This window comes from Hemitrygon akajei, chromosome 9, assembly GCF_048418815.1.
Source record: "Hemitrygon akajei chromosome 9, sHemAka1.3, whole genome shotgun sequence".
NCBI lineage: Eukaryota > Metazoa > Chordata > Chondrichthyes > Myliobatiformes > Dasyatidae > Hemitrygon > Hemitrygon akajei.
The window spans coordinates 123,031,341-123,044,476 of NC_133132.1; positions in this window are offsets into that span (position 1 = coordinate 123,031,341).

Consider the following 13,136-nt stretch of genomic DNA (forward strand, 5'->3'; position numbering starts at 1 on the left):
GATACGAGGAAATCTGCAGATGCTGGAAATGCAAGCAAAACACACAAAATGCTGGTGGAACACAGCAGGCCAGGCAGCATCTGTAGGGATGCTATCTTTCCTTTCAGTTAGTCCTGACGAAGGGTCTCGGCCCAAAACGTCGACTGTGCTTCTCCCTATAGATGTTGCCTGGCCTGCTGCGTTCCAACAGCATTTTGTGTGTTTTACTTATATAAGTGATAGTTCACTTGAGGTTGCAAAATAACTAATTTCCTCTTATTTTTAGTCAGTTGTGGAACTTTCTCATATCAGAATGATCATTTACCGGTATCTATTAAAAATCAAGTTGAATGGTAATACCTAAGAGGCAATATCCTTTCAGTTTCTGTCACGGTCCGGTCTGAAGTCCGCATTCCAGCTCACGGTCTGGTCTGCGGACTCCGGACTCTGGATCCTCCGGCTGTCCCTTGTTTCGGTTGGACTTAACCATAAGCACCTGATGCTCATCTTGGGGCTGGGAATATAAGTGGCCCTGGGATAGAGTGTGGTTGAGGGGGGTCGTCTTGTCAAGATTCCCTGCGAGCAAACGGCCGGTGGAAGGCTAGAACGGCCACTTGCCATCTTTAGGCTGCGTTGGAGAACCATTGTTTCTTGGAGCCTTACTGTCAGTAAGGAACTGTCATTGCGGTATGGATTCGGCCGTTACCCGGGCCAGCTGGGTGGCCGTCAGCCACTCCGAGCTAGGTAGGGATCCGGTTGTTTCCGAAGCCAGCCAAGGTTGCTGGCCGTGACTGTGACTTGGAACAACCCCGATGCAGAGTTGGAACTGTCTGTCGTTCTTCAGTGTTTGTCTCTTCCTGTCCTCACCCTGTGGGGTAAGTCAGGCTGTTCTGCCATTGCCCTGCGGGGGGAACCAGATGTAATAGTGGCCAAAGGAACTCAGGTAAAGGATGAACTGAAGGAAATTTATATTAGGCAAGAAACGGTGTTGGATAGACTGTTGAGTCTGAAGGCTGATAAATCCCCGGGACCTGATGGTCTGCATCCCAGGGTACTTAAAGAGGTGGCTCTAGAAATCGTGGATGCATTGGTAATCATTTTCCAATGTTCTATAGATTCAGGAACAGTTCCTGCTGATTGGAGGGTGGCTAATGTTGTCCCACTTTTCAAGAAAGGAGGGAGAGAGAAAACAGGGAATTATAGACCGGTTAGCCTGACCTCAGTGGTGGGAAAGATGCTGGAGTCAATTATAAAAGAGGAAATTACAACACATTTGGATAGCAGTAGAAGGATCAGTCCGGGTCAGCATGGATTTATGAAGGGAAAGTCATGCTTGACTAAACTTCTGGAGTTTTTTGAGGATGTAACTATGAAAATGGACAAGGGAGAGCCAGTGGATGTAGTGTACCTGGACTTCCAGAAAGCTTTTGATAAAGTCCCACATAGGAAATTAGTGGGCAAAATTAGGGCACATGGTATTGGGGGCAAAGTACTGACATGGATTGAAAATTGGCTGGCTGACAGGAAACAAAGAGTAGTGATTAACGGTTCCCTTTTGGAATGGCAGGCTGTGACCAGTGGGGTACCGCAAGGTTCGGTGCTGGGACCGCAGCTGTTTACAATATACATTAATGATTTAGATGAAGGGATTAGAAGTAACATTAGCAAATTTGCCGATGACACAAAGCTGGGTGGCAGTGTGAAATGTCAGGAGGATGTTATGAGAATGCAGGGTGACTTGGACAGGTTGGGTGAGTGGGCAAATGTATGGCAGATGCAGTTTAATGTGGATAAATGTGAGGTTATCCACTTTGGTGGCAAGAACAGGAAGGCAGATTACTATCTAAATGGAGTCAAGTTAGGAAAAGGGGAAGTACAACGAGATCTAGGTGTTCTTGTACATCAGTCAATGAAAGCAAGCATGCAGGTACAGCAGGCAGTGAAGAAAGCTAATGGCATGCTGGCTTTTATAACAAGAGGAATTGAGTATAGGAGTAAAGAGGTCCTTCTGCAGCTGTACAGGGCCCTGGTGAGACCCCACCTGGAGTATTGTGTGCAGTTTTGGTCTCCAAATTTGAGGAAGGGCATTCTTGCTATTGAGGGAGTGCAGCGTAGGTTCACAAGGTTAATTCCCGGAATGGCGGGACTGTCATATGTTGAAAGATTGGAGTGACTGGGCTTGTATACACTGGAATTTAGAAGGATCAGAGAGGATCTGATTGAAACATATAAGATTATTAAGGGATTGGACACGCTGGAGGCAGGAAGCATGTTCCCGCTGATGGGTGAGTCCAGAACTAAAGGCCACAGTTTAAGAATAAGGTGTAGGCCATTTAGAACAGAGATGCGGAAAAACATTTTCACCCAGAGAATGGTGGATATGTGAAATGCTCTGCCCCAGAAGGCAGTGGAGTCCAAGTCTCTGGATGCATTCAAGATTGAGTTAGATAGAGCTCTTATAGATAGCGGGGTCAAGGGATATGGGGAGAGGGCAGGAACAGGTTTCCGATTGTACATGATCACAGTGAATGGTGGTGCTGGCTAGAAGGGCCGAATGGCCTACTCCTGCACCTACTGTCTATTGTCTATTGTCTTGTCTTGTCTTTGCCTCTGTCGGGTAAGTCAGGCTGTTCTGCCGTTACCGGATGGATGGTCCTGCCCCACCTTGCTGTGGAGTGAAAGTTGAGTCCCGGCTTGTGAAAGGATAAGTCCCGGCTCTATGTCTATGTACTGTCCCTTTGCATGTTAGTGTCTTGTTAAAGATGAGTCCTGGCTTGTCGAAGGATAAGTCCCGGATCTATGTTGATGTACAGTTCCAAGTCTGCCTCCAAGGTCCAGCCTCCGAGTTGTGCAAGCCTCGTGCCTCAAGACCCGTGCCTCAAGTCTCGAGCCTCAAGACCCCAGCCTCAAGCTCCAAGAACACAGGGGCCTTATCACATCTTCACCTGGTTTGGGGTCCGAGCCCGAGTCAAGACCCAGGTCCTGGATCCTTGTCTAGTCTCAGTCTCGGAGTCCACGCCCATGCTTCTTGTTCCCAGTCCCTAGTCCTGATCCTGCTTCCTTAGCCTCATCTGTGACCTGTCCCGTCCTTTAGTTTGGTCCCACCCCATTCCTAGTACTTCAGTGTCTGTGCCCTGCATTTGGGTCCATTCCCAACGCCCCCTGCATATGACAGTTTCAGTTCATTTTGCTTTTTTTCAAAATGATACACACAGAATGAGTACCACCAGTGATAAATATGTCCTGCATGTTTTTACTTACTTAGTAACCAATCCCTTTGGCCATGCTTGAATTTACCCCAAATGCAAGACTCTCTGGGAAATTTAGGGTAATCTTAACGAATATTGTAATATCATGAGTCAAGAGAGTGATTCCCAGCTTAAAAGATTTCAGCTACTCATGTAGTCTCAAATTCTATGATAATTTTAGAGCAATATGGATTTAGAGATTATCCAAGGAGTTTTGTAAATAATATATGAACTGATAATGTTCATATTGATAAACCAAATCAACTTCGCAGACTGGGAGGAGCTGAGGAACACGAGTTTAAATCATGTTGGAAATGAAAAGGAATCAATGTTATTCATCTTTTCCTAGAGAATTGTGAGTCTCTGCAATCTTTTTTGGGTGGAGTGATGTCTGAAGACTCTGTATTCCCTCAAAATAAAACCATGACCTGATTCTCACTGGCAAAGTCCACATCACATAAAAGCCCTTTATTGATAACACAGACCCACGGTGACCATCAAGGCTGTATTTTATTTCCAATTAGATGGAGAGAATTTTATAGAATACCTTTTACTTTTTAGATTCTATTTTCAGATTTTTCTTGCCTTTCCAAGAATTGAGCTGACTGTGTGGATGAGATATGATGTGTGAATGGTCATTTGAGGGAAGGGATGTTCTCACTACGTTCAACTCCATCTGTAATTCCTCAACGAATTAACCAATCCATACATCACATCTCAAAGCCTTGACAGCAGTCTGACTTGGGATAATAAATGGCAATAATATTTGCACCTGAAAAGTGTTTGATATTGACTTTATTCAAAACAAGGAATCCAACCCCTGATATACAAAGGCATTACTGTCACAAAGTTCCCAATATCATTAAGTCCAGAAGATTATTCAGAACCAGAAACTTAAATAGACTGACCACAAGAACACTCAGAGATTAGGTATGATGATAATGCAATGATAATGATGATCTCCTCCTGATACACTAAGACCTTTACACCAACTACAAGGCCCAAATCAGAAATACGATGGAATGTGCCTAGAGGAATCAATCTCTAATAGCTTAAAGAAGCTCAAAGCCTTTCTGGACAAGTGAGTGCACTTGTACAAGTGGCACATTATCCACCACCTTAAACATTGAACCTTGAACACCAGCACCAATGAACTGTGGCTGTTTTTCGGTGAAAAAAACAACTTGGTGTCACTTGTCGAGATTATTTGCTTGAATCTTCCAGACCCACATCCTCTATTGTCAAGAAGAACAATGGCAGTGGAAGCACTGGAAAAGCACCATCCTCCTGGTTCTCCTCCAAGTTGCAACCCACCCTGAACTGGAAGTATAATATTTTTCCCTTCACTGTCGCTGAGGCTAAATCCCAGAATTCTTTATCAATAGCAGAACAGTTCTAAAAAGTGACTAACTTTTCTCACCTTCAATGTGACCAGCCTGTAAATAAACCTTTAAAATGGTAAAATGTGCTCCCTTTCTCAGTGCAGTTTTTCATGGATCTATGGGGGATGTATCACCTGTCCTTTTACCTCTTTGCTTCCCTCCAGCCAAGCAGTCCATCCAGGTGAGGCAGCAATGCACTTGCACTTCTTCCAATTCATTTAGTCCTTACTCTCCTACACTGAAGAAATCAAAAGAAGAGAATTTGCGTGAATGTTTGTCTGAAACCCCTTGTTCAGTCAGCAAGGAATTTTGCCGAGCTTCCAATTGCATGCAACTTAAATTCTCCTTCCCTGATCTCCATTTTTTAAACATAGGTTCTAGTGCTAAGATGCTTGAGATTTGCTCAAGAAAAAATACCTTATCTTCTGGCTAGCCCTGAGGATTTAATACTTAATAGTGATTGTCCTTTCCTGCCGTTCTTGGAGTTTGCCAATCATCTGCCTGCAACATTAACTCTCCACAGATCTGCTGTCTATTTCCAGCTTCTCTTTTGTTTATTTTTTTCCAGCAACAGTTGTGATCTGCATTGGGCAGTTGTGAAATGGAGACACCTCCTTTTCCCTAATTAGGGAAGGAGAGAGCCTGTGCTATGTTCAAATACTGGGTGAACGAGGGTACTGCAAGTCTGTGTCTTTATTGATGCTTTGCTGCACGCTTGAGTGCTCGGTGAGGAGTGCCAATGCTTTTTTTGTTGGTGGGGGGAGGGGGGATCGTTACTTTGCTGCTGCTTACACGTCAGAGAGGGGAGTTGTGGGAGGGGCTTTGGGGTTCTAACATTTAACTGTCATTCATTCTTTGGAGCACTCCTCTGTTTTCATGGATGATTGTAAAGAAAAAGAATTTCAGGATGTATATTGTATACATTTCTCTGAATTTAAATGTACCTTTGAAACTTTGAAATAGTTCTTTATTTCTTTTCTATCACTCTAACTATTGGCATTGAAACATAGAAACATAGAAAACCTATAGCACAATACAGGCCCTTTGGCCCACAAAGTTGTGCCGAACATGTCCCTACCTTAGGAATTACTAGGCTTACCTAGAGCCCTCTATTTTTCTAAGCTCCATGTACCTATCTAAAAGTCTCTTAAAAAACCCTATTGTATCCGCCTCCACCACTGTTGCCGGCAGCCCATTCTACACACTCACCACTCACTGCGTAAAAAAAACTTACCCCTGACATGAGGTAGGCATTAGCTGAAAGCTTTGGTTTCCAGGATGTAGAAGGCATTCCTTCTTTACTGTCTACCGTGCCTGGTGACTTTAAACCAAAACATGATTATTGTCTCACTTTTCCAGTTCTGGTGAAGGTTGATTGACCTGAAACTTTGGAATAGTCTCTTTCTCCACAGACTGTGCCTGATCTGCTGTGTACCTCTAGTACATTGTTTTTGCTATGAGGAAGAGGTATATTGCAAAATTGTACATTCCTGCAGTATGTCTCCGATAATCTATTCATGCTAATAGATTTTCTGTATATACCTTGAGTACAATACATTTATAAAATGAAGCAATATTGCTTCTTTCAGACAAAATAGAATACTGCTTTCCGAATTTGTATTGTCTCAAATATACATAATTTTATAAAGAAATACTTCTGATATGCTGAACACAAAAACATAAAATAAAAGTATAAGTAAAAAGACTGGCCTAGATTTAATATCAGACAATCTGATCATCTTTTAGCTCTGAACTTGGGAGATATTCCTATTCAAACATTTCAAATAGTTACAATGCTTCTCTACAGACACTTACAATTTCTCAGTGGTATATCAGGAAGATGATAAAATCTGATAGTAAGATCTATTAGTAGAATGAGGCCATTCAGCCCATTGAGTCTGCTTCACCATTCCATCATGGCTGATTTATTATCCTTCTTGGCCCCATTCTCCTGCCTTCTCCCTCGTAAATCAAGAACATATCAAACCCCACCATAACTATACCCAAATGACCTCGCCTGCACAGCCATTTGTAGCAAACAACTTCAAAGATTAACCAACTTCTAGCCAAAGAATTTTTTCATCATCCATGTTCTAAATAGATGTCCCTCAATTCTCAAGCTGTGCCCTTTGGTCCTAGATTCCCCCGCTATAGGAAACACCCACTCTACCTAGATTTTTCAATATTTAATAAGTTTCATGAGAACTCCTCTCATTCTTCTAAACTCTAGTAAGTACAGGCTCAGAGCCATCAAATGTTATGTTACTTTCATTCCTGTGATTACTCTCTGGGCTTTTTCTAATACCAGTATTTTGGGCTCTTTCTAATACCAGTACTTTTCTCCAGTGATTTCATTAATGCAACAACTCTCTTCATTGACAAAATAATCCATGACTTTACTCCTTCTGCTAAAGTGCATGACCATGCATTTCCTTACTGCCACTTCTTTGCCCATTCCCCCAATGATGTAACTATGAAAATGGACAAGAGAGAGCCAGTGGATGTAGTGTACCTGGACTTCCAGAAAGCTTTTGATAAAGTCCCACATAGAAGATTAGTGGGCAAAATTAGGGCACATGGTATTGGGGGCAGAGTACTGACATGGATTGAAAATTGGCTGGCTGACAGGAAGCAAAGAGTAGCGATTAACGGTTCCCTTTCGGAATGGCAGGCTGTGACCAGTGGGGTACCGCAAGGTTCGGTGCTGGGACCGCAGCTGTTTACAATATACATTAATGATTTAGATGAAGGGATTAAAAGTAACATTAGCAAATTTGCTGATGACACAAAGCTGGGTGGCAGTCTGAAATGTCAGGTGGATGTTATGAGAATGCAGGGTGACTTGGACAGGTTGGGTGAGTGGGCAAATGTATGGCAGATGCAGTTTAATGTGGATAAATGTGAGGTTATCCACTTTGGTGGCAAGAACAGGAAGGCAGATTACTATCTAAATGGAGTCAAGTTAGGAAAAGGGGAAGTACAAAGAGATCTAGGTGTTCTTGTACATCAGTCAATGAAAGCAAGCATGCAGGTACAGCAGGCAGTGAAGAAAGCTAATGGCATGCTGGCCTTTATAACAAGAGGAATTGAGTATAGGAGTAAAGAGGTCCTTCTGCAGCTGTACAGGGCCCTGGTGAGACCCCACCTGGAGTACTGTCTGCAGTTTGCCTCTCCAAATTTGAGGAAGGACATTCTTGCTATTGAGGGAGTGCAGTGTAGGTTCACAAGGTTAATTCCCGGAATGGCGGGACTGTCATATGTTGAAAGATTGGAGCGACTGGGCTTGTATACACTGGAATTTAGAAGGTAGAGAGGGGATCTGATTGAAACATATGAGATTATTAAGGGATTGGACACGCTGGAGGCAGGAAGCATGTTCCCGCTGATGGGTGAGTCCAGAACTTATATTATGCTGTATATAAATGATGTATACGATGGAACAAAAGGCTATGTTGCCATGTTTGCAGATGATATGAAGATAGTGTTGGGGAAACAGGAAGGCTAAAGAAGGACTTTGACAGATTAGGAGAATGGGCAAAAAAGTGGCAAATGAAGTACAATGTTGGAAAATGCATGGTCATGCACTTTGGTAGAAAAAATAAATGTGCAGACTATTTTCTAAATGGGGAGAAAAATGAGGAACGTCTGATAGCTCTATATTCACTGGAATTTAGAAGGATGATGGAGGTTCTCATTGAAACCTTTTGAACGTTGAAAGGTCAAGACAGAGTAGATTTGGAAAGGATGTTTCTCATGGTGAGGATGTCTAGATCAAGAGGGCATGTCTCAGAATATAGGGACATCCCTTTGAAACAAAGATGTAGAGAAATTTCTTCAGCCAGGGGGTGGTGAATTTGTGGAACAGGCAGCAGTGAAGGCCAGGGTTTGGGGTATTTAAGACAGAGCTTGGTAGGTTCTTGATTGAACATGGCATCAAAGTTTACGGGGAAAAGGCCAGGGAGTGGGCTGAGGAGGGGGCGAAAAGGGATCAGCCACAATTAAATGGAGGAGCAGACTCGATGGGCCAAATGGTCTAATTCTGCTCACGTCTTATGGTCTTATATATATAAAATATGGTATAAATATAGTTAGATATATGCAAGTATATATAAATTTCTACAGATATCCTGCGGAGAACATTCTAACTGGCTGCATTACCATCTGGTATGGGAGTGGGGGCGGCGAGGGCGTACTACACAGGGTCAAAGTAAGCTGCAAAGAGCTAAGAACTTAGTCAGCTCCATCCTGAGCAGTAATCTCTGTGGTATCCAAGACATCTGCAAGGAGTGATGACTCCAAAAGGCAGTGTCCATCATTAGGGATCTTCATCACCCAGGACACACCCTTTTCTCATTGATACAGTCAGGAAGGAGGTACAGAAGCCTGAAGGCACACACTCAACAATTCAGGAACAGCGTTTTCCCCTCTGCCATCCAATTTCTGAATGGACATTGAACCCATGAACATTACTTCACTACTTTTTTATTTCTATTTTTGTACTAATTTAATTTAACTGTTACTTACATTAATTCACAGTTTTTTTCTCTAATATTTTGTATTGCATTGTACTGTTGCCCCGAAGTCAACAAATTTCACAACATATGCTGGCAATATTAAAACAGATTCTGATTATTTTTATGTTTAACCAAATAAATGGTATCATTTTCCAATATGTATGGATTAGTTATAGTCCTGTATTCTCCTATTCTGCAGAGATGTCGAACTTCATTTTGCTGGCAGGCAGTTACTTTGCCATGTTAATGCATGGTCAAGTGGTTAAGGCGTTGGTCTAGTGATCTGAAGGTCACTAGTTCGAGCCCCAGCTAAGGAAGTGTGTTGTGTCCTTGAGCAAGGCACTTAACCACACATTGCTCTGTGATGACACCGGTGCCAAGCTGTATTGGCCCTTGCCCTCCCCTTGGACAACATCAGTGGTGTGGAAAGGGGAGACTTTCAGCATGGGCAACTGTCGGTCTCCCAAACAACCCTGCCCAGGCCTACACCCTGGAAATTTTCCAAAGTGCAAATCCATGGACTCTCAAGACTAACGGATGCCTCTTTATTTGATAAGGAACTTAAACACAGACACTGTTTTGCTTTGTTTGGTCATTAATATCAGTATTCCAAAGCCCATGCCAGTTGGCACTTTGACTTTGTTATTGTTAAGCCATCAGTTTCTTACCCATTCCATTACAATTGTGCAACATGTAGTTAGTACACTATTTTATCTAACCTTGCTGCATGAGACATAAAGACATAATTCAAAATGATAGAAAGAACTGTTTTATTTATCCTTAAGACAACAAAAATTAAACCTTCTTCACAATAAGTTAGAATGGTAACAAGCTGTTCTAATTTTAATATACTGTATTCACCTTAAGAAGGCCCTTTGGGCATAAAGGTTATTGTGTAAGGTGTCACATTTTGATTGAAGTGGTTCCTAACACCAATTTATGAGTGCAACTTCCTTTAAAGCTCTCTGACTACTGTAGTCACTTACTGCTTGCTTTCTTTCAACTGGCTAAATTTTCTGCCATAGGAAACTAAATCTGGCTGGATTTACTTGTAGACACTAAAGAAGGTCATGCCATGCCCTTTGAAGTTTTGTTGTGCTTCAGAGAGCTAATGCTGGAAACGATGAGAAAACATGCAATAGCACCATAAAATTTCACAGCTCTTAATAATTTTCTCCACCAGTATATTACACCACATTTTTAATGTAAATGGTGATGAAATTTTGTGGCAATCAAATGCTTACTTACTCATCGGGTGATTTTGCAACTAATTTTAAATTCTTCAAAGACATATGTTAATCAAAACTATTTTCCTTTAGAATGTTTCTGAATTTGCAGACTGGAATTTTTTCTTCACAGGCCAAATCTAAAAATGTGAATGATCATGAAATGTGGTTCTCAAAATACTTACAATCTGATAAGTCTTGAATACGGTATATAATGGCAAAATGGAAAAGAAGTGTTGATTAAGCAAATTAAAATGTACTGGAAAAATTCCCCAAAAGACTACATTTATTACAAAAGGTTGAACAGGCAAATGGACTTTTAAAAATTATGAAAGGTTTGAACGAGTAGGTGCAGAGGAAAATTGCCTAGAAATTGAACCCATCTACACCTAGATTTTAATGGTAATCATTCATAAAAAGTACTCTGCAACTGCTGAAGTCCCGCCAATTGAGAAACTGGAACAGGCGCTTCTGGTTGTGACTCTAATTATTACATCAACAGAAATAAGAGCGAAGAGCCATGACTTATACTCTGCAAATAATTCATGATAAATGAGGAATATATGATGCAAAAGTGACTTGTGTGGGAATTAATGGACCCAACTGTTTTCACTGTGTAAAATATCAAGCCCTCTATATAGATCGAAGTGGGCGGGAGGGAGCTGTCTGTGGACAGCTAACTGGAGCTTGCAAGTCCCTCCATTTGTAAGCCCAATGTCAACAATGATCACAAAGGCTTGGAGCTGAGGCAGCAACTGTTTTAAGGGTCTCCTGAGGAGAGTTATGTAGTGGAAGTCCCTCCTATCCTTGTTTACCCCCAGCTCATTGTACTCATTCACTTGCATGGCAGTAGGGTAAATCAATGCGCAAGCCACACTCAGTGGCCACTTCATTAGGTATAAGAGGTATCTAATAAAGTGGCCTCTTAGTAAATATTCATGAACTTCAGCTTTTATAGCCCATCCATTTCAAGATTCGACGTGTTGTGCATTCAGAGATGCTCTTCCGCACACCACTGTTGTAATGCGTGATTATTTGAGTTACAGTCACCTTCCTGTCAGCATGAGCCAGTCTGGCCATTCTCCTCTGACCTCTCCGTTAAAAAAACTTTATCGCCCACAGAACTGCCACTCACTGGATGTTTTTCATTTATTGCATGATTCTCTGTAAACTCTAGAGATTATTGTGCATGAAAATCCCAGGGCATCAGCAGTTTCTTATATACTCAATCCATCCCGTTTGGAACCAACAATCATTCTATGGTCAAAGTCAGTTAGATTAAATTTCTTCTCCATTCTGATGTTTGATCTGAACAATGTCTGAACCTCGACCATATCTGCATGCTTTTATCCATTGAGTTGTTGCCACATGATGAGCTGATTAGACATTTGTGAATTATTTTGTGACACTGGCATTGATACCAGGAAAGGCACCCATTTACAACATCAAATATGTCCATAGTTTAATTCCTAAGCATGTACACTATTTGTGGATGAATCTATTACAAAAAAGGAGTAAGTTTGAAGATAGTTGCAAAAAAATTCAATAGTTAATTCAGGAGAGACTTCTCACCTCAGTGGGCAATTGAACGAGAGACTGGCAACACATACAATATGTTGGAGGAACTCAGCAGGCATCTATGGAAAAAAGACTACTGTCAAAGGGTCTCGGCCCAAAACATCGACTGCACTTTTTTCCATAATTGCCTGCTGGGTTCCTGCAACAATTTGTGTGTGTTGCTTTGATTTCCAGCATCTGCAGATTCTCTCTTGTTTGTGAATGAGAGACTGCTTCTTTTAACGTCATATGTCAATGATTTGGATGACAGAATTCAAAGTTTCAATTTAATGTCAGAAAAATGTATGCAATATACATCCTGAAATGTTTTTTCTTCGCAAGACATCCACGAAAACAGAGAAGTGCCCCAAAGAATGAACGACAAATGTGAGAACCCCGAAGTCCCCTCCCGTGTGTAAGCAATAATCCCCCCCCTGCCCCCACCAGCAAAACAAAAAGCGCACCCGCTACTGAGCACAACTATGAGCTAAGCAAAAGCAAACACACAGACCATGCAGTTACCCCAAAGACTGTCGCAATTCATCTGGTATTCAGCAACACACAGGTTCTCCTTTCCCTAATAAGGGAGAGGGAAGTGTCCCCCATTTTCACAGTGAGTGGGAGACATAACAACTACCTGCTGGTTTATGATGTTAAAAAGTTCGTTTTGTCACTTTTTTACGACCTCTGTGCCTGAAGATTGCAAAAATCTCGGGACTTTGGGCCCACAGCTAAAGATTTTCTGGTCTCCCCGACGACACACGAGTCTCCTGCCGTGACACCAACCTTCGAACCGCCCATCTCCAGAGCCCTGAGATCTTAGGCTTTCAAACACTAAGCCACCTCTCAGGCCAAACCCTCTGGCATGCCAAACAACGGCTGGTCCTGAAACCCCGAGAATGGGTCCCATTCCGCAACGAACCGAAGTCAGCGTGTAACTCCAGGACAGGGTTTTCAAAAGAACCCTGAGAGGGAAAAATAAATATATTAAATATGGAAATAGTGCTGTTTTCCAAAGATGCAAGCAAAGGAGTCGCTGTTTAGCTCCATCTTAACTCTGCTTCCGAATTGATGGCTTTGTGACCAAAACTGCAGATGATACGAAGATAGGTGGAGGGGCAGTTAGTATTGAGGAAGCAGGAAGTCTGCAAAAGGACTTGGGCTGATTAAGAGAATGGGCAAAGAAGTGGTGGATGGAATACAGTGTCAGGGTGTATGGTCACTTGGTAG